We start from the raw sequence: 23,282 nt of genomic DNA, 5'->3' as shown, positions 1-23,282 counted from the left end.
GGGGGAAAAATATTGGAATTTTATTCCCAACATGACCACGCGATGAGCATCGTAATTTAGTGGCGAAATGGTTTTGTGCCGTTGAATTCCTTTTAACTTTGGGGTTAATTGAAAATTCCTGTGATGGAATTATGGGAATTTCACAGAGTAGCCCCAAGGGTTTAATATTCAATTTATTGCGAAGCCTATTTTTAGAATGTATTTTATTGCTAGTAAAGCAAACGCACACACACACATATACATAGCTTGATAATTAATTACATTAAACAATTTTCAACTGATTGTAGTTGAGAGAAATATTTTTGGTTAGGAATTGAATAATGAAAAGAAAATTATTTGAAATTATTGTTATTGGCTAAAGCCATTTCATTTGTTGCTACAATTTACTTTTGCAAATAACGGCTTTTCAAAAATAATAAACTTTTTATAAATTAATATTTTTTTAAACCAAATTATGGATAGTTGTTGATATTATAACATCAAAAATTTTAATTTTAATTAAGACTTTTTTGATAAATATTTATTTTTGGAAATTTTAAGTGGAAGTGCGAATAACTGGGCATAGTTGCAAAGCTCTTTTAAGACATGTCCTTATCAAGTCTTTCAAAATAGGTTTCGCGACACTTGATAACATGTTTTATATCTTACCGATACCGTTCTTTCATTTATAAAGTTTCTTGACAATGACACCAACATTTCGACATCTTAGGTTTAAATGAGACGGCAGGGTTAGACACCAACCTTGCTTTCCAAAATACTCCAGACACAATAGTTCAACGGATTGGTATCCGGAGATTTTGGTGGCCATTGTGCGCTGGAAATGAAGCGAGGAACCTCAGACGATTCTTGGGTGGTGCGTGTTGAGTGGGATGGTGCTGAGTCCTGTTGGAATGTCCAAGGTCTGCGGCCAAAATGTTTTCGTGCTCAAGGCTTTAAAACACCCTCCAGATTATTTTCACGATAATATTCGGCATTTATTCAGATGCCACGTCGATTAATACAAGCGGAGAGCGACCATTGGCTGTTATGGCGGCCCACACCATCACCATGGCCGGCGCTTGAGTTCTGTTGGCCAACCGAAGGTGCGCATTTTCAGCTGACCACTTTGGCAAGTAAACACGATTATTTTGTTTGTTTACAAACTGCTGGACAACGAATGTTTTTTCATCGGAGAAATCCAAATTTGGCAGTTCACCACTTTCGGACAAGCGAAGCAACTCTTTAGCTCTTATGTTCAGCTCACGAGCCATTTTTCGGCCACTGCGACCGAATATAAAGAAATCCAGCCAAATATAAAGAAATCACACTATCACGCTTGAATTCCATCACGAATAACTTTTTTTCTGGAAAATTCTCACCAAAATGCTTTTGTACGTTTGTAAACAATATAATGAGCTGTCTCTGGCATAATTTTAACAGTTGTCGGACGAGTGGCTTTGAAATAACAGCAGTCTGAAGTTGGTTGCAGTATTCTCATCTCACCCTGTAAATGTATATACTGCCTTCATATTTTAATGCTCTCTTAACATTCGTTGCCTGATTTTTCATTGTCAGGAAATTTGTGTTTCATGAAAATTCTATTAAACGTATATATATTTTTAAGCCCAATTAAATTTTAATCCTTCTTTAGCAAAAATGCAATTGCTCATGTTCGTTCCATATTTGCGGCTCAATGTATTATAGAACGTGCAGGTAGGCATCATTCTCGCACAGACTTTCGCTTGTGTTGTGATGGTGGTCGTCGGCCCTTATGAATTCTCTTTGCCGGTGCAACAATTCAAATTGTGTAAATGTAACACGTTGTTTAGAGGTTCATTCCTCCACACATGTTGCAATCAAGTCATGTGTGGTGCTGACAGTGTATGGAGTGTACTTGCCCTATGTATGATGTGTATCACGTGTGTGTGTCGCAAATAAACAGCGCTGACATGATTATTATAATTACTGAACCCTAAAGGTATGCTATGAAAACGTAAACATAATAAAGCACGCTGCTTGTCACACTTTAACATGGCGTGGAGTAGTGTTGTCGAGTTTGTATCTAAAAACAGAACAAAAATTCAAATTATAACGAACAGTAGAACAACGTCGCAACAACAATCTTCAGATATTGTTTTGTCTTCATACGTTGCGTCCTCAGACTCATCCGAAAAGTGTGCATGCGGTATTGTTGCCACAGCCATCTCAAAATAATTGATAGCTCGGATAAATGTTGCCAAGATGTGCTGATATTTTAAGCTTACGTTTCACCCTCACAAGCACTTTCCCCCTCCTGTCGTCTTGGTATAATTTTTCATATCCTTATGTCTCGATATCCTGTTTTTTTTTTTTTTGATGCTCCACTATTTTTCTTTTTGTTATGTTTTCAATATTCTTGCAACGCATCGATTGATAATTGCTCAAGATGTGGTGTTTATGTTTTGTGATAAGGATTTGTGCGTTGCTGTGATTCCTGAAACGTTCACCCACCACCACCACCACATTTCTTTTTGTTCCTGCTTCAGCTCACTTTTTTCAATGAGTCTTATCGCAAATATGGACATGTTTTATAGCCTGTGAAAATGTTGTTTGATGTTGTTTCCCTTCATGGCATTTTTATTGAATATGTATTTTCGATTTAGTTATGCTTTTCATATTTCACACACACAGACGCACATCACATCTTGTATTATGAGATTCCATTTGATTACATTCTTAAGGCGACGACGACGACGTATTCGTATGGGTGGGGGGCGAACGACTTTAGTATCGAGGATACCGCCTTGAAAGCTTTGATTTGTTTAGTCGTTCAATAAATTGCTTCCATGCGTGCTTCCATTATTGCCAGTCGACTTATTGGTTTTTAGGATTGACTTTGTCCATTGTCCATTATTACAACACAGAAGTGGTTATGTGGCTGGCGAGGCGTTGGCTTTGTTATCTGATTTAGCCATCATATAGAGTTTTACAGAAACTATGTTGTATATGGATAGATTTGAAAATTTAGTAAAAAGTTCCTTGGGTAATTCGATATTGGAACACTTAAATTCATAATTTTGCGTTAAGAGTTTACAATGCTACTCGTGATACACAACTTAAAAGTATTACTTAAATTTAGCTAAAATTACTTATATTTTCGGAAAATAGATTTTTTTATTGTATTAAATAAATGATAACCTCATTTCGTAGGGAATTTCGCATTTTAAATAGAAATTTGAAGAGAAATTCGGAATACACATTTATTCACTTGAATTGGCAGATTGAGCAAAAGTGTTCTTCATACTTCATTTCATATTCGGCTTCCTTCCTCTCGTTCTTTTCAACAAAAATATCAAATATTTACTTTCCGAAATAATTATTGTGCATCATTAAAACTAAGGAAATAAAACGAAGAAACTTTCTAGAATATTTGCATCCTTGAGAAACACTCCAACTTTAAAAACAGACAACCAAGTTGACTAGCGAGACAAGTAAACGCGCGGTTATTGTTTTAATTCGAATACCGCAGCATAGCCTCAATGAGGCAACCAACCAGCCAAGCAGACAATGTAAAATAAGGAGCAGCTCCATTTGGACACTTTTGGGATTTCAAAGCTCCTTGCCGAAAGTTACAAAACAAACATTTTACGAAATGTTATTTTCATTACGATTTTTGATGTTTGTCTGGGAGTTAGGGGTGTTGATGCGTGTACCCCCCTCTAAACACCCCTTCGACATACTCAGCCACTTTGAAAACGCTCGACGGCAAGACTTACACTCACTGCGTGATGCATATTTAATTAAATGTTCCATAGACTCTTGAGTCGGAACAAAAGTTTCACGGAAGCTTCTTTGCCATTAGTTGTTGTTGTTGTTGATGATTATCTTTTTTTGGAATGGGATGTTGGTCATGGGACGTAGTTGCGACTGGAGCTGGAGCAAAAAAGTAATGAACTTATTCATTTTTAAGTATTTGTTTGTGCGTGTGTGTGTGTGTTTAACACCAACTCACTCCCAATTCAACACATACACATGAACATCTTCTAATGTCACACACATACAATTGTTCAAGGGCTTAAGAGCATTATTAAATGAAAAGTCAGGGATTTCATTTAAATAAAGTATATGTTAAATAATTAGGTCCTTATTGCACACACCCACACATACACACACATAAGCACTTGCACACTTCTCCGTGAATGTGTATGTGTGTAAGAAGTGCTCAAACTCGTTTGTTGCATGGTTTAATTTAAAAGGTCTGTGTCCTGTCGGGATGGAAATATTTCTGTATACGAAGTAGATACCTAAAAATGAGATATTCCCCCACCCCCAAATGCCTAACATAGAAGTGTTTTCGACAATCTATGCTCGGTTTAGTATCTTTGTCTTCACGCATTTGCCACCCAATGTCACTGCTATTTTTAGAGATTTTACGATGATGGATGACAAGGTAGAAACGATGATGTTTGAATTTGCCATCAAAGGACGAAAGGTTTGAAAGGTGTCAAAGGAAGAGTGAGAAAATAGCTGTTGGTTTTATTTATGACTGATTTTGTAGCTCCTTTTAGGGAAATGTTTCAACGCAACTTCAAGCAAATAAATATTTGAGTGGTTTGTAATTCGTTTTGCGTTTCGATTCAATTTCATATTTTTGAGAAACTTTCCATAACGGCAGCAACATATCACCTAGGGAAATGTAATTCGATTTTTGATAATTGGCTTTTGGCATTAAAATATTTAAAAGTTGAGAACGACATTTATTTGTGGTAAAGGACGAATTTTTTGAATTCGACTTTAGTTTTTAATTTCTGAGGTTTTTGTAAATGTTTTTGAAAATCTAAATTCGATGTTGTGCTGGGAAGTGAAAGTCGAATACAAGTTGAATAGAAATAACAGATTATCAAAGAGTCAACCTTTGTAAGTTGTAAAAGTCGGCACTTCCTATACTATATATCTCTAATATCCTCGCTATTACTTGTAATACTGAAAAAAAAAGAGTTTATGTTTAGAATCTAAAAGACCAAAGCATTTATTTTCCGTATTACGTTGTGATGAGTAACCGCGGCACAGAGTTTACATCCCAAATTGTAAACGCAATGTCCCATTTCTGAATGAAAGGTCAAAAATCGGGCACTCTTCATATTTAGAAGACTTTCTCGTAACAAATGTACGTTTGTATGGCGGATTTACGAAAAGCAAATCGTACCATCTACGATCGTCCATAAATAGGGTTTTAATGCAGTTTAATATTAAAATCGGACGGAAGACATACGTATATAGGAGCTGTATGTTAATCCAAATCGATTTCAGCTAAATGTCATTTATTCCAAGCATTCATCTTAATTCGACCAACTAAACATGGGCGTTTTATCCAAATCTGAACAGATTTCACCAATATTTGTAATATTTTGTACAAAACATCATTGTTATGGAGTGCATTTATAGTTTTTGCAAGGCTTAAATTTCAAATCATTTCACAATTTCAAATTTGAAATCAGCTCTATTTCAATCGATTTCTAAATTTAACAGACTTCTAGGCACTCGGTCAAGCCGGATTAAATTATATGTAAGCTACATCCCAATCAGAAGTAGTTATTTCCAAATTTGATAGGTTAGGTAGGATAATCAAAAGCGGCGCTATCTCGTCTCTTTAAGTTTATGTTAAAATATAGCATTGGTAGTCGGAATCGAAGGAAGGAATTCGTTGGCATTAAAAACTACATGTACTTAGCTTGACAAATTTTGGAGTTTTATTGAGATTTGGATAAAATTTGGACAAGTTTTTTGCTGTTGAAGTTATAAGAAAATTGTCACTACCGACCTTAACATCGTATTTTAGTAACTTGGCTTCCGATTTGATGTTCTCATTACAATTTACTTGTCTTAAAGTATTTCCACTTCCATGTTCGCCTTTCAGCGCCACCATTGTAAAACCAAAACAATTTGTTTAATTAGTTTCGTCCGCATTATTTCGCCAACTAATCTATTCTCAGCATTTTCCACAATTTGCCAATGTTTTATTTCACTCCGGACACTAATTGTGGTTTGCCTAATCGCCCTTTATGTTCTTCGTAAGCAAATATTCAGCTATGACAGGACACCGCAGAACATTTAATGGCCTTTATTAAAACTACTTTTCTTCGTTGTTCGTTTTTTTTTTTCCTTTTCATAAAAAAATTACCACAAAATGGTTGCTCCCTTCCAAAGTACAAAACAGTTATCGTTTTGTTTAATTAACCAAATGAGAAGGGAGAGAGAGAAGGAAAAAAAAAAAGAAAAAAAAAAACAAGGAATAATGCAGTGGTCCCTACTCCTAAAGTCCATTAATAAACCTTAGATTGTACGACTACCAAGTGGTTGCTCGCTGTTGATGATAAAGTGCGGAGGAGGAGGAGGGTTGATTATTTTTCATAAATACCACCAACCCTTCAACGATTCCTGTTTTTTCTTCTTCACGCGACTTAGTTTCCTTGATAATAAGTTAATTCTAGACAACTCCTTGTGATTTCTTAAGGATTTCGTGATGACAGCTTCGGTCGAAGGTTATTTCAATGAACTGTCTTTCCACAAGACGATAACCATTATACCGATGATGGACTGCTTCAAGTGGCTTGGTCTAGCGATGATTAATGGTTATCCAAGATGTGTCACTTGGCTTGTTCACTCGGTCTTATCTTTGGCTTTCAGGTATTCAAATGGATTGGAATTGAAATGTTATGCCGTCATTGTCTGCGATAGAAATTCGTTGTACTTCTAATTGTCCATGGTAAAAAGTGTGCCAATCTATTACATTTAGACCGTACAACCGACAAAATCAGTAGGGAAATCAATTTGTCTTTGTTAAAATAGTACAATTCTTTTTCAATTGGTTTCTGGCCAGATATGAGAGTTCGTTGTCCCTTTAATTCGAATCACGATCCACTAATGGGATATGAATGATGAGAATCATTAGAGATTGGAGTCAACCAAATTTGTTTTGGTTTTTATTTTTAAGATTTCCAGGTATATCCTGGAAATACGATTTGGAATGCATGCCATTGAATTAAAACTGCCTGCTTTGCCAGACAATCACTTGGTTTTGAACAGATTTAAAACTGACAATCTTTACGAGGTGCACGTTTTATGTGCAAAGGTTCCCTTCCCGCCTTTGCTTAAATAGAATTAAGCAATCGACATATTTTCTCGTTCCAAAATGTTAAAACTCGTTGAGATTTGTGTGACGCTGACAGGTCCTTAAAAGTCACAAATCCTTTGCATGCGCGCCACTCAAAGAAATTACAGAATACGATTTTCATTTTGAACTTCATTTGTTATACAATTGTCACTTTATTGGTGTATGTGTGTGTGTGTGTTTAAGTGTATTGCACTCAGGACATCCGAACAAACAGGGCAACACGAAATTCATGGTTTTTGTGACATGGCCAAAATGTGTTATTCTCTTGTGGACTGTCATCGCGGATCCGTTGCCAAATCAATCAATAAACAATTTGTGACATTGTAAATAACAATGACAATAAGGTGTGAATGCGGAAAGGTACTGTCGTTTCGCTAACTAAAGATATTTGAAAAATTAATAAAATCGAAAGGGATGCATGAAGTTAATGAAATAATAAAATAAAATTATAGGTGTTATAAATACATACAATGCCTCACTTAAAAAAGGAAAGACCCAAGTTGCGAATATTTCCCTAGTCCTTGTGCAGGTGTCAGATGTACAGTTAAGTGTCAATTTTTTTTTTGAGTAAGGAAAAAGGGAAAAGACAACTTAAATAGTGTGATTTGTTTTTGCCGACAAATGTGTACCCCCAGCCTTGAGTTATGATTATTCCGACTGTTGACCCTTTATGGGGGAGGTTTCGAAGCTGTTGGCCAACATTGTCCTCATATATAAATATTGGACATTTTGATCCTTTGGGTTGAGGTATCACAACGGGTTGGCAGATGTCTGTCATCTTCACAACAGATTTGCATTAGCAAAAATGTTTGAATGTGTGGAATTTGAAGAGAGTTGTATGCGTATTTCGCGATTATGAGCATTTTGTTTTTCAAAATTTGTAACCCTTTGTGGGAGAAGTACCAGAAGAAGTGCGCCGATATATCCCATTGTCACAGCAGATCTTGTGTTAGTAAAAATAATAATGAAATTTGAAGAGAATCGGATGCTTCTTTCGTATTTCATGATATTCTTTTTTATTCACAATTTTGACCTATGTGGGGGATGTACCAGAAGTAATGGGCCGATATATTCCATCTTCACACCAGACTTTAGGTAAATACAAACATTGTGATGTGTGTAATTTGAAGAGAGAGGAGTCTTATATTACATATATTATCAGTTATAATTATTCAAAATCTCGACCCTTTGTAGGGGTGGTACTTGATGGAGTGGACCGATTTTCGATCCTGACCTAGAACTGGTGAAAATATTAGGATGGACCGAAATCCAATCTTCTATTGACAGAAACTCTGTCACTAGTGAAGCTGGTAGAAAATCGGATACTAATTCCATCGTTATGAAGGTAATTACATTCTTCTTCAAAAAGTTTGTCCTTTTTTGGGGATGGTAACCGTAGGCGTTAAACTAGTTCTCCCACTATGGACAGAAATATTGATATGATCGACGTTATTATTCTTCAAAATATTGTCATTTTCCCATCTTCAGTGAAATGTTTGAGGAAATTTTTACGTTGAACACCACTACATGGATAAATTATTCTAAATGGGTTTTGTCCCACAAATATTCGGTCTTACACATCGAAACATTATTCTTGGGGCCAAATTTTAGTAGGCCAATCGCAATCTAAGGTAGATTTTTGCCAATAAAGTTTTGAATTTTTATTAGAACGATAGATGAGCTAATAAATACAGGTAAATTGTTATGAAATTTAGCATGGACTCGTTGCTAAGGGTGCAGCAGTGGACAAGAAAAGCACTCAAACTTTAAGTTGAAAATAATCGGAGTTATTATAACCTCAATCTATCTAAAGTTAGAAAACAAGCATTGATATATACCTCAAAGTATAGTAGCGTAGGATATCTCTCCGGCTATCTAGCTCTAGCTCTAGCTTAGCTGTTTCATTTGCTTCACTGTAAAACCCGTGACGCCTTAATTGACAAACGATTTTTGCATTCCATTTATCTAATCCTTTTGCTCTGGAAACAAGCTCTTTATTGGGTATAAACAATTACGGCTTAGATTTACCACGAAAATGTACCAAAACTAATTGATTCCACCTTAACACTTAAGTCCCTTTCCATAGCGTACCCCGTACCGTACCGAATGGAATTGATTCGTTCATCATTCCGTTGATAGCTGCAGGGCAATCACACAACACAACATTGGTTTTTTACTGTCACTGCTGAGGTTTGTCTCCAGGCAATGAAATGGTTTCCTGTAGATGTGTTTAATTTACACCGAAAACCCGAAAATGGTTTCCAGGTACAACCCTTTGTCGCGCTGACAATTTTTACTATCTGTGTGGAGGAGGAGGTGGTGGTGGTTCCAGTTGGAATTGTCACCCAATGAATGCCATGCTGTTTACGGGGTGGAAGTGGAAAAGCTTTTAAGTACTTCATTTATAGACGAAAGCGATTCATGTACCACCGGTGTATTTGGCTGGCGATGACGCGTCAGTTATTTCCTTTGGCAAACCGGCATTTTTTGGCAACGGAAATTCCCCAGCTGTGTGGGGCTGAGCAAAGGAATGAGTGAATGTGAGTGAATTCCTGTTTTCCTTCGATAAGAGTCGTGTAGTGTCACCACGGACCACCTTTAATACATTTGTTGTTTTATGTTTTGAGGAGCAATGATGTGACAAAATCCCACTGATGAACTTGTCCCTTTTCCCAGTACCATGTCGACAATGGCATTTGTTCCTGTTCGAGTTGTCGGAATGTGGAGATTTTGGTTGTCAATAACAACACCACTTACAAAACTAATGCATTTCGATGATGGCTCTGGCTGGCGGGCACTTTATCTGCACGGCTTGAGGGTATTCCCAGAATATTGCAAATTGTCGTAGAAAGAAAATATGAAACAAATTATCGAAAGTGTGTGCTTTATGGAAGTCTTAACAATACTTGTAATAATTAGGAAAAGACCTGCAGACATGCGATATTATTAAAGATAATATTTAAAAGGGGGATAATATTTTGTTTCACCAAATACATATACAGGAACTAACAGGTATCAAATCACAGTTATCCTAAATGCCAAGCTAAAATGAGCGGTTCTGTTTTGATAAACTATTAACCTAAATCTATGCTGAATTGTTATGAAATATATTTAGCATAATAAACTCCCATATCTGATTTGTTAAATAAATTATCTTGAATCATTTTATATTTAAATGACAACAGGAGAACACAACCTCCTAACCTCCTAACCATTACAATTTGTTTTTTATTTTTAATTTCCTTTTTGTAATAAGTTTTCGTTTTCGTAATTGATGCTCCATTTTTATTGGTTTTAAATTGAGTTCTGCTTCGGTGTTCTTCAACGCCCATCGAAACTTGAGTCCTGAATACTTCGCTTCAAATTTCTATTTTCCGTTTTGTAGCTGTCAAAGTTCAATGGCATCTATTTTTGAATGTCGTATCAGCAAAGTTTATTATTCATTTTGCCCGTAAATTATTTTATTCAAATTGTTGTCTCCAATCATCGACGTTGTCTTTTGTTTTAGAAACTCGAAGTCGGAGTGGGTGGGAGCGGACCACTTCCACTTCCGAAATTTGTGACTTGGGGAACTGTCAACAGCAGGTTTTGATAGAAAGACAAAAAAATGTCTTCAAGTAGACAATTTCAATTAAATGGCCATTTTCTGTTGATAATCGATACGGAGGCCAAGGCAACATGCTGATGCTCTGTCCTTCGTCTCAGACAGCAAAGAAAACTTTTCCAATTTGGAACTGTAATCAAATTATATGGTCCACAGAACAATGACTAAGTGTGTATGCAGAGTTTCTCAAGAAAGATGTTTGTAAATGTTTTTTTTTTTTTTTTTCTTTTGGGAATAATTTTATTTTTGAAGAGTAAAATTTGGATAAATAGAAAAAAGTCTAAATATAGAGAGGTAGTTTTGATATTTTTATATTTTTCATATGTCCTTGCTAAAAATTGTGGATTGAAAACTAGTTTTTGAAGGATATTCTGACATAAGATCCTGTCTTTTTAAATTATTTACTTTTTTTTAATAATACTGATCAACTAAGTTCTACATACATTGTTGACAACATTTTTTATTTGGAATGTATCCCAAAAATACTCAAATCCTATTTTGCTTCATATAATTGATAAGAAATGAAATTCCGGTCCCATTCTAAAATTTATTTTCAATTTCACCATTACCCAATAATTTAATAAGAATTATGTCTGCAATTGTCCTTCGTCCCTGCCCAAGGCAATAACATACATTTTATATTTAATAAAATAACTCGTCTATTTGTCATTCTCATTATATTTGGAAATGATAAACAATAGCTTCGGGATGTCCTTTGTCGGTGCTGCTACTGCTGGTGCTGGTGCTGCTGTCCATGGCCAACCGCCATTGCCGTATAACTCATCTTTTCACAGAGCTGTGACATAAATACATTTATATAAAATGTTTATGTTATTGCTTTGTGTAAACGTAATGAATACATTTGTATTAACATATGTATGTTGCTGCCCTCATGCAATATATTCTCATGTCGGGACATGTTGCTAGCTGACTGGCTTGTCCTCCTCCTCGTCGCCAACTGTGTCCATCCTCTCTGCCACATACACTATTTTATATTCTGTGTAGTCCAGTAGATTTCACATCTCTCGCTCCTACTGCTGCTGCTGCTGCAAATGTTTTTATTATGCAATATTATGTGGTCCTTGGTTGGGTCTCCTGGAACTTCGAATGCTGCAGTAGGATGTGTTCAAATATTTATTAATATTTGGAAATTTTATTTGCTTTTGGGGTTTTGCCCAAATTTTGGTTCATCTTCAACCAAAATGGGCAAGGGGGAGGAGGTGGATGCTTGTTGTGATATTGTATACGATTCCATTTGGGATGCTCGTATGAATGGATGGAGTTTAATCCAAATGGAAATGGAGCAGGAATAAACATGCCTTGTATCTATCTTTGTGTAAAATGTAATGTAATCACATAAACTCTATTTTTGTGTGTGTGTGTTTTTTTTGGACTTGTCTAGATTAAATGTGGGACGTTGTTGTTAACCAGTGATCCTTTTTTTCTTTGCTCTTGCCCATGTCTGGTGAATGGACCTTTTCTAATCGATAAATGCCTATTGCAACAAGCACTTATGTTATTTTATTTGGATTGGAGGCAAATCAAAGGAGGTTTATTTGGCAGGCAGCAAATGTAATGTAATAGTCCTTTGGCCCGCTCCTGCTCTCGCTCGTCAAACTCACTCGTTCCGGGTTACAAAACACACATTAGTTTTTATGGAATATTCCATTCCATCGTCAATGTGGGTAAATATTTATAGAATATCTTATATCGAATATCTTTTTAAGAGGTGTTGCTGGGGAATTTAAATGCAAATGAGAAATGCCAGAAACAATGCCACAGCGATAAAACAAAACGAGAGCTGTTGATATGCAGATCAGACAATTCACACGGGTGTTTGTTCATTTATTTTTCATCGAGGCGGCATTTGTTTTTAATGGGAATTAAAATTTGATATGTTACTACTACTACAGACACACACACACACACACATTCACACGCTATTATTGAAATATTGATTGAGCTAATTAACAAATGTTTTCCGTTTTGCGATTAGCATCTATCGCGTAATCGCATATTTTAGAAATTGGTTCGGGGAAATTGAAAATTAGGCCATTGATCTTTGCGTTTTGATTCCGTTTTCGTACCTCCCCACCAAAATATGGGTGGTAATTAAAGTATGTTCTTAAATCAGGGAAAAAATAATTGTAAACCCATGAATATATATTATTAATCAAATTAAAATTCATGGGAGCTATACACTGATACTGACCTATTTTAGATATTTTGAAGAATTTTTACTAATTCTTGATATTGGAGATTCAAGTGCAGATTTTGAAGTGTGTTAGACAATTTTTCACCTGAAATAACTGCTAACTAGTATTTTGTGTTTCCAGATAACATAAAACAATCTGACAAAATGTCTATTTTTTGTGTAGATTCACACAAGGATCCTTATATCAATTTCCCTTTAGGTACCTATTGGTTTTCTACCTAGTATGCAGTATGCGCCAAATAATTCATTAAAAAATAATGAAAACAAACTACATTCTACATTACCAGTAGGCTATTCTTTGAACAATTACAAAGCAAAACAAGGTAATCTTCTTATTACCAAGTAATGAGTAACAACGACCTAGAAAACTTACAGGTTTAATACAGACGAAAACTAGATTCGATAAATAAAACAAAAAAAGCTATGTTATAATGGGTTTGAAGATTAATATGTAAGTTGCAATTACTTCTATACATTGACGACCCATTACTTTGTAATGAGAGTTTTCGGTTGGACATTTACATTTAAACTTCTTCTGGATTTTCTCTACAAATTAAATGATTTCTAAATTCAAATTCAGTTTAGTATTTATGTCAATCTTGAATCCACTTGGGAGAATGATCTATTGGACGAGTTCGTTAGACACTCATCTATAAATGATAGGGTCCATGGCATATATCTGATGACAAAAGTTACTTGCTGTATGACGTACTAATTCCAAATTACAGACGTAAGTACCCAAACTCAGTTAATCGCAATACCCTGGCTACAGTTACAACTAATTCTTGTATCTGTTTTATTAAACCCCCATGAATAGAAGGCAAACATTCATCCGCGAACTATTGACGAAAATGCAATTAATATCATTTTTTGTAATTCAAAATGTCAGCAATTCGTTCAAGTTTCATAGAAAATGTATTGGCGAATGTGTGTGTCGGAGTGCCGTTGCCGTCGTGCCCTAAACGTCAGATTACATTTTTCATACTTCACATCATTAGTCAATGCTTCTCAATTGTCAATTGTTTATTTATCGATTGATTTATCGTTGGGACGCCTGTAGAATACCTTGCGAAGACAGCGGGGACAGCGACAAGTGCTGCAGCACCGCTGACATATTGTGTCAATAATTTATTTGACATTTGTGGCCTATTCAAGCTATTCATCGGCAAATAAAAAGTAATTCCTTGGAACATTGAGCGAACCCATGAAATTACCAACCCAAAATTAGATTAACTGCAAACGAACGATGATAAAACACGAAACGCAACTTGAGAGTGCCTGTCAATAACCACTTTGTTGCTACAGAAAGGCCCTTCAACAGCAGCAACAGCAACATCACATCAGATCACAGCAAAAGGGGGACCGGACCCTCCATCAAGTTAGTGGACACAAAACTAGCAATTCCCCCTTCCCTAAACAGAATAGAGGGGGTGGGGGTAAGGAAATCATCTTGACGGTGATATTTTGTCGAAGCAATAAATTGAATGAAATCATCAGGAAAATCTCTGATGGCTTTGTTCACCGTAGGATCTTTGTTGGCCGGATTAAACGATGGCAAACGAAAAGTAGATGACACGTTCACGTTTTCATCCTTTTATCTGCTGCTCGGGGTTTTCGTCTTTCTTTCTCAAATCAGACAATCAAATAAATCTTTTAAAATAAATTAAATCACAGAGAATGTCATCAGTGGACCAATTGTAAATCCTCTGCTCTGTAAGCCAGGCCAAAGAGCTTCCGCAAGGAACTTACCAGCATTGTTAGCTGCCACATACTGGTCTAACGTGCGTTACTCCAGCCACCCCCATCCTTATGATGTGACAACAGGCACGTTCTTCTGATAAGAATAGATGGATTTTAGTTTTATGATTAGAACGAATCAAAGCTTACGATGCGGTGGCCTGGCCGGTGGTGGACACAACTAAAGAAAACTTCGTTTTTCCCACAGTTGACCAGACAACAATAAAGATATTTGTCACAATGTCACACGGTTCGACAACAAACAACTTTGCTAAACTGACCATGTTCTGCCCGGGGGGATTGAGTGGTACTTTTAAACAAAACTTCGACGTGAAGATTCCGTTTTCTTCTTCTTTTCTGCTAAGAGTATTAGAAAGATTGTCCCGCACCCATTTCAACTTTGTGGAAATGAATATAAATTTATGAGCTTTTCATGATTCATTTGGTTTTTCGTCCTCCTGCTTTGGCCAAGGGGGAAGATGGGATAAAGTAACCTTTTTTTCCCGAAAGTTTTCGATATCAAATATTTTCTCTTTAATCGGCATTGTTTCCTTCATTAGTGAAATGTCGTTATTTTATCTGACCACAAAATTTCATAACTTTTGTAGCTGTAATTGCTTACAAACAAGGGGAAATTCTTTAAAGAAATTTTGGATTAATAATTCAATAAATATTCATCTGCAAGGTAGTTGAATTTTAAATAACGGCAAATTCACAATCTTAGAATTTTAGAATTTTGCTGTTTCATTTGAATTCAATTCATCAATTTCAAATATGAACAGGCATTTTAGAAAATATATGAATGAATTTTAGTGGAGAACCTGAATTTTCTAAACTGTAAGTGTAGGGTAGAATATTAAGAGTAGAATATTAACCATAAATTGTATTGCTTATTCTTCGGTTCCATCAGCTATTTGCACAATGTTTGTCTTTTTATATCCCGTACATTGTCTTTTTAACTCCTCGAAATACTCATATCAGACCAACAAGGTATTTGTATTTTGGATCAGCGTAAGTCGATTAAGCGATATCCGTCCTGTTAAAATCACGCTATCTTTAGAACGAATTGAGATAGAGGGCTAAGATTTCGCTCACATGTGTATTTAGCCAGTATGCAGGCTAAGTTCGTAAATGGACAAATATTCGGTATTTTGATGATTGTTGCATATATTGAATGTGAATATCTTAATGGGTACTACAGCCTATGACATAAAATTACTTATGCAAGTCCTTGTCGTCGATTAGTTTCATTTTAAGTTCCTTCCAAATGGTGGAAGGTATTAAAAGTTCGACCCGGCTGATCTTAGGCGCTTTGTTACTTGTTTTATCTAACAACCCACTCCTATATAGCCCAAATATTAAACTAAAAACACGTTTTAAACAGTTTTCATGCTTTTTCGCAATTGATATTCATTCCAAAGATTAGAGGCTTATTCTCATTATCAATTAAAGGAAATCACCAAGTGATTTAGAATTGGTAAATATTGTCCTTTAAATTAACTTAAATTTCAATATCATAAGAAAATTCAATAATTAGCGTTCCCCGGGCGAATTCTTCCTTCGGCGTAATAGATTTTTTTTTTTTGGCGCATCGGATATTATTTCACATATTTTGGCCATTATTTGTGATAAGAAGACGATTTGTAATTCCCCGGGGTAGAATACGCCGTTTTCCTCCAGCACTGCCTTTATTCCATTCTACTCTATTTACATAACACCCGCCACCGAGTCCAGTCCGCAGACAGAAGCGGACATTAAAAACAATAAGGTGTAATGTGTCAATTGCGCCTTCTTTGCTCTTTGCCAGCTGTTTGGGGGGCGATATCGTGTCCTGCCACACCTAATCTACGGCGGCTGTTGTGTTCCTTGGCTTTTAGTGCTTCGAATGTTTGTTTTAATGGCTTTTCACTGTCCCTCCATTGTCGCTTCCGCCTACGTGTCAGCCCATTGTTATTTGCCGTCTTGATGTTTATTTCATTAAGGTTAGAATGGAGGTGGATGTGGATGTGGTTGTTGCTGTAGTTGTAGTTGTTGCCTAGCTGGTAGCGTTTAATGGCAAGGTATGTTTTTCGAATTACAACGCAAAAATTAGTATGTTCGGCGGTGCTGGGCGCCTCTACGACAGTCGACGATTAATTTTCAAATATCATTAAGTCCAAATTAGAATTTAATGGCATCGGAAAAATGTTTCGTTCTCTATCTTCCTCTTCCTCTTTATCATTATCCATCCCATTTACCTTCTACGACATTCGTAAATTCGAAATGAATGGACACGAAAATCGTTTTTTGAATGGACTCCCATAAATCTTGGAATAGTTGGATATTCTGTGGAGCGTAAAAGCGTTCGTCTTTATTGATTTAATGATTCTACGCCCCATTAATTGGCGATAAAATAAAAGTTTAAATAAGAACTCAAACATAATTGGAATTCCGAACGCATATTTTAAAGGCGGTGGAAAAATGATTGATGCAAATTAGATAGTATAAATACGGCCGTGTACTTTTACCTGTTGACTTCCAGCGAATACGTCATGGATGAAGTGTGGTTTAAAAAAAGTATACGCACGATGGGAAAGGTTTTCCAGCTGCAAGCAATTATAAAGTAATTAATTTTTATTTTGAAGTTATCCACATCGCACCATTGTGAAAAAATCTTTTAAATATTTTGAATGTTGAGATAAGGTTACCAACAAAAAAAAAAAACATTTTTTTTAGAAAAATATAGAAAGAAATACTGGAATAGTGACAATTTTTTTTAAAAAATCCCAAGATATTTTAACAATTATAAGAATATTGGAAGTTGAAAATGCTGATATAGCAATGCTAGACAATAAATTGGACTAAAACTTCTGAAATATTTCAGCCCGAATTTTAGAATCTTAAGAGGAAAGTTTAAAGAAAATAGAACTTAACAACAATTGGTGAAGTAAATATAAACAACGTTAATTTGTGCCGAACTTGTTATACGTTTTACCATGGAAAACTTGATTTATGGTCTAATAGGCTATGGAAGTTCCTTTATATGGAGACTATACCTACATTGAATATTTTTGAGAAAACTTTAACTTCCGAACAGAATTCGAAATATAAAATTACTGTAAAGGAATTTTACCTTTTACCCAACATAAGGGCAGACGACAATTGTTTAATTGAATTAGAAATTGGTGATGAGTAATATATAGTATATTTATTTATCAGGTATATGACAAACATTTCCAGGTATTGAAAACTTTCTATATGCTTCAATTAATGGCGGAATGCATAAATTAAAATTATTAAAGTGGTTTCATTCGGCAAAATTTTACTTAGTCTACTGAATATTTAAAACGTTCACTATCGCGTATGAGTGACATTACAACATATACGATATTGTGTACCCTGTTAATTGTGATGTACATTTGAATGGGCAATTTCCATTTTCTAAACAAATATCACAATTTACAGGTGATTACTACTCAGTCTTCAATCTTTATTCGCGCTCATATTCTTGTCCAATGATATTCCGAAATGCCACTTCTGATTTATGTCTGGCCACAAAATCATTAATAATCCATGTCGAATTACAGGAAGACATTTCAACAAATGTGACTTGACAAGAGTTTGTGCTGTGGCTATGCCCTAATTTTGTGGTCTCTCTAATTGAAGTGTTTCACACCATTCCATGCCGCCTTCGTATCCCTGGTTGGTTGAAAATGGCGCTTTGTTGTTGTTGTTGCCTTATATTCAACAAATTAATTAACCTACTTGTATAGAAAATTCACCTGCTGCTCCCTGTTTTTTTTTTTTTTGCTCAACGACACGATGTGTTTTTTTTTTGTTCTGTGCGCCACATTTGCTCCAAAGTCCTACTCCACACTAATTACCAACTATTTCAGCACCGAGCGCCTTTCATGGAACACACCTTATCACCATCAATTTCCTGTAATAAGCTTAATTTGCCATGTCGCTCCAATAAAAGGGACACAAGCCGCCCCGTTTGGCTGGCAGTCGGCAAAGTCATTCGTTACCAGCGCTAATGGCGACGTCCACTGCCAACGCCTGCTGTTGCTGTTGCTTTTACTGCCGTCACCCGTTACCACTGATGACCTAATTAATATTGGCTAAAATAATGAATACGGAATACTGATGTCAGCCATTCAAGTGCTGCTGTTGCTCGTCTCATGCGCTTGATTGAGAGCGTTTGGCGTCGATAGTTTGCTGCTGATGGCAATGGCCCCATCGTTGATGTTAATCATGGCAGAAGTGTTAAAAAGCGACCACTTGTATGTGAGCACAGGGCCAAAAGAGTCGGTATCTGAAATATGAGATTAGAATTTCCGAGGCGTCATTTCAATAATTAATTTCCCTGTGAACAGCAGACGACCAGACACGAACTTATTGTTTATTCCGGGGCAATAATTGCTAATGACCAAAAAATGAGTGGATATATAAAAAGGACTCAGCGAACATCAAAGTCTTTGGACGATTAAAGTAGTACAAAACCTTTAATGGAAAACAAAGAATAAGAATTCAGCTATAATTCTAACATTTAGAATTTCTTAGAATTTACTGCTGCCACACATTTGTTTTTGATGTGATCTCTAACAAATTGTCCACAGCATGATTACAATGTAACACATGCAAATGTTAAACTGTTCAACACGACTTAAATAAATAACAAATTAATTTAAACTTTATGTTGTAGCACAAGGCTTTTAACCCACTTATGGCTTGTGTTTGATACAAGGACTGAGACGAACAAAAAGAAGAAGCTGTCATCGCCGCTTCTCTGACTCTGCTGGGCGAAAATGAGGTTGATCGGTCTCTGGTCCAGGGCACTTGGGAAGTAGTGAATAATTTACGAAATTACATTTCGTTAACCCAAAAAACGAAGAGGATAGCCCGTAACGAAATACAATGAAATATCAACTCATAAAGGTTGTTGTGTCTGTATCTGTGTGTGTCTGTGTCTGTTTGTGTTGGTGTGTGATGTGCTTTTGGGTTTAAGCGACAATTACAATTTTAATAACTTTCTATCCCTTTGTAGTCCGAAGCAGACCAAAGCCGGCTTGTCATAATGGTGACTCTCTCAGAATGTGTTTGTGTGTGTATGTTTAGGGGACTGGATAGCACAACAAAACAAACACACACACACACACACAAATAAACGTCAAGTATAAATGTCACAATTTAGTAGAACAAAAGGATCCACTGGAAGTTAAAATGGGTTACACAATTCAACCAAATGCAAATTACTTTACGGGGCGAACGTATGGATACACACACAGTTGCAACAAAAACAACAACATCAGCGACCAGCAACAACGCCAGCCAACAACAGCAACCTCAACCAATTCAGTGTTTACAGAAAAAAACAACAAAATACAAAAATATTTATATTTTTAAATGTAGAACGACAGGATATCCGGTGTGCGGCATAGAATACACACACACACACACACACAATCATATGTACCCTGAAAACGGCAACAACAACTACAACAAACCACAATTTTACTAGAAAACAAACAGTAGTTGTTTCTCCAACTACAGAAATAAATTTTGCAAAAAAAAAAAAAATGGAACATTCCGTTGTTTTCGCTCGCACAACTCTTGTTTTAGTTCAGCCAGCGTCTGGCCGTTGAATTCGTATCCCTCCAACGCGTTGTAGGATGGACGGCTTGTTTGCCCTGCCGTATATGGAGATTATCATTCAAATTTATTTGATGGTATTTTTTCGAATTGAAAGAAAAAAAACTGAAAGCAAAACAAGAACACAAATTGGGGTGAATATAAATAATATTTATCATCGGAGCTGCTGCTGTTGTTGTTGTTGCTATTATTGTCCCCTTTTGCCTTTTCGCTTTGCATGACAAAACCCAGCAATTTGCACAGGTTTAGAGTTAAATGGATTTGTTTGTTGAGGATTTTGGAGCGGCTCAAAAGCAAATTACCGACAATATGACCCTTTGCCATCTGCTTTTTGTTGGGCGACTTGCAATGCAAAGAGTCGGAAATTTTAGTTTATTTGAACTTCGGATATCCAATCATAAATTTATTTTGAATGCTAGAAAATGTGTATATTGAATGCGTATTTTTATGCGCTCCGAATAAAACAGGGGCTAACAAACAAACCCAAATTAGTCAGAGGGAAATGATTTGCTACTCGAACATTTCTCATTCTAAGGTTGATAATCAGAAATTTATGCCTCAAACTATCAGGACTTTCGTTAAGATAAGTCTTAAATAGAGGTACAGTCTTATGGTGAGAATCGGTTTAAATTTAGATATAGATACCATATATTATCTTCAACCGATTTTGTGTTATAATGACCTGAATTTCTGCACATCCAACGGAATTCAACCTAGAAGCAGGTATATCAAATATCGAAATCGGTACAGATATAGCTATGGCTCCCATATACATGCTTCATCCTATTTGGGGTTTTTAGTCTCTGACATGCGGACTATGCATTCCACAACAATGATCTTTGATACCAGATATCAGATCTGATTCTACTGTTATTGCTCACCATGTATTTAATATCAGCAAAAAGTAAAGATTATTGCATATTCAACCTAATTTTACCATTTGGTGAATGTCGGTCCGGTATATTGCTCCAATAAATATTTTTAATATACTCCTAATCGAAGTCATACCATGCACTATACAGCAGTGTTATCTGGTTCATAGTTGGTATTATCTACTTCACATACATTTCCGGTATAAACGTATTTCTTACTAGAGGTATGGGAGGGTATCATATAGTCGGTCTAGCCCGATTGTCCACTATATCGAATCTTCACACTAGATCTTGTTTTGGTGGAAATATTGGGATGTTCAAAATTGAAGGACAATGAACCTGACTTGCAGTGTACAAATACTGGGAGTTGCAAATTTTAAACAAAATTGGATGACCCATTTTTATGAGGTAAATTATTTTCTTTCTTTGATCGGATATTCTCTTCCTGCCTGCCAGAAAAATGGACAAGGAAAGATAGCCTATAAATATTAATAAGTACAAAGAGATCAAGGGTCTAATGATATATACCCTATACACAAGACTAAGAGGGTAATTAAAAGCTTCACCCCTGCAGAGGATATTCCTAAACAAAAACCAAGAGAACAGATGAATATTTCCAAAATTGTCCTTTTCTTTTCCATTAAAAACGTTGATTTTATAAATGCATTGTATATTCATAGTATTTACGTATATACATGGTCATACGCTGAGGATATAAAAATTGTTCAAAGAGAATTTTAGTGCACTGCGTTCGGAAATCGGAAAAAAGTTATTTTTATTTCCGAAATTTATCACAATATAAGGAGAAATGCCAGGTCGAAGAAGGCACAATTGCTAAAGATTAACAATGAAAAGGGGACTATCTTTTAAAAATCTTTTTGTCGTGTACGTATCCAAAATACCGACTATGCAGAGAATGTATTTTAGGAACACTCTTATATACTATTCTTATTTTCAATACTATTTTACTATGTTTTCCAACAAATAGAACTAACATTAAGATTTAGTTTCGTTTCCATCAATTCAATAAAACGAAACAGTCGGGATTATAAAATATTCATGCCCGAAAGTAAGTCCTTTGATATCAGAAGTATTTCGTTTGCATCTGTGTGTATGTGTGGGTTGAGGGCTCTTGTGTGGCCATTAGTTCAGCTGCCTTTGACTTTTGTTTCGTATTTTGTTACTGGTTGTTTGTGCCCTCCCAGGTCTTTCGGATACAATTCACCAAATAGCGGCATATTGTTATTTATTGAGCAGCACAGGCAGTGTCGGGGGCTCAACGGCTCAGTAAATGGATGTTTGTTGGGAAACAATCGACGCCCTCCATTTTAGAAAACAGTTTCGAATAGAATTTACATTTTCTGTTTGACACTGGACTTGTATTTTTTATTTATGGCTTAGTTATTCTTTTGCAGCTTGTTTTTAGGCGGAGTATTTGTTGGAATCAACAACGATTCGTTGCATAATTTCAGGTTTATTGACAAAGGACAAAGTGCCGAGCCAACAGCCGGACATGCAGCAAAACAAACACACTCGGCATGCCGGCCATGTTTCTATTTTCAATATTGTAATGGTCGACTTTCTATGTTTTGTTTGTTGTGTTGCCTTTAAAGTCTTCCGTTTGAAGTTGTTCGTTTTGCACAAGTCCACTACAACCTCTTTGACAGGTAACGAAGCGCGGTGAAATGTTGTAACATTTCCCATTGCGTTTCTGTGATAAAAATCACAAAAAAATGAATGAAAATAACTTGAAAAGTAACTAAAACCATTTTAGTGAACAGAGTGTAACACGCTCGCCTGGTTGCCCTTTAAAAAGTCTATTTTTTCATTCATGGACTTTGTATCAGATCTTGGGTGATTTAATGGATTCAAGTGGTATAACATGAAATACTATTTTTTGGTTTGTAATTGCAATTGCCCTGAATGTTCGGATATTTGTTTCCATTGTATGTTAGAATTCACCATTCTACCATTGACAAGATCTCATACAATATATCCATAGATGCATTATGTATACACAAATCGGAGAAGGGTAAAAATAAAAAAGTAAATTACAAAATTTGTAGGACTGGAGATGCTTATTTGAAATGG

General features: G+C 35.8%; 1 protein-coding gene across 10 annotated transcripts in view; it reads left to right on the top strand.

Moving 5' to 3' along the window:
- LOC101891844 (cyclin-dependent kinase 14) overlaps nt 1–23,282 on the top strand; it is a 151,945-nt gene that overhangs the window by 86,972 nt on the left and 41,691 nt on the right. The gene's annotated exons all lie outside the window — the stretch shown is intronic.

Source organism: Musca domestica, unplaced genomic scaffold, assembly GCF_030504385.1.
Source record: "Musca domestica strain aabys unplaced genomic scaffold, Musca_domestica.polishedcontigs.V.1.1 15, whole genome shotgun sequence".
Lineage (NCBI taxonomy): Eukaryota > Metazoa > Arthropoda > Insecta > Diptera > Muscidae > Musca > Musca domestica.
This window is presented reverse-complemented; position numbering and strand designations above follow the sequence as displayed.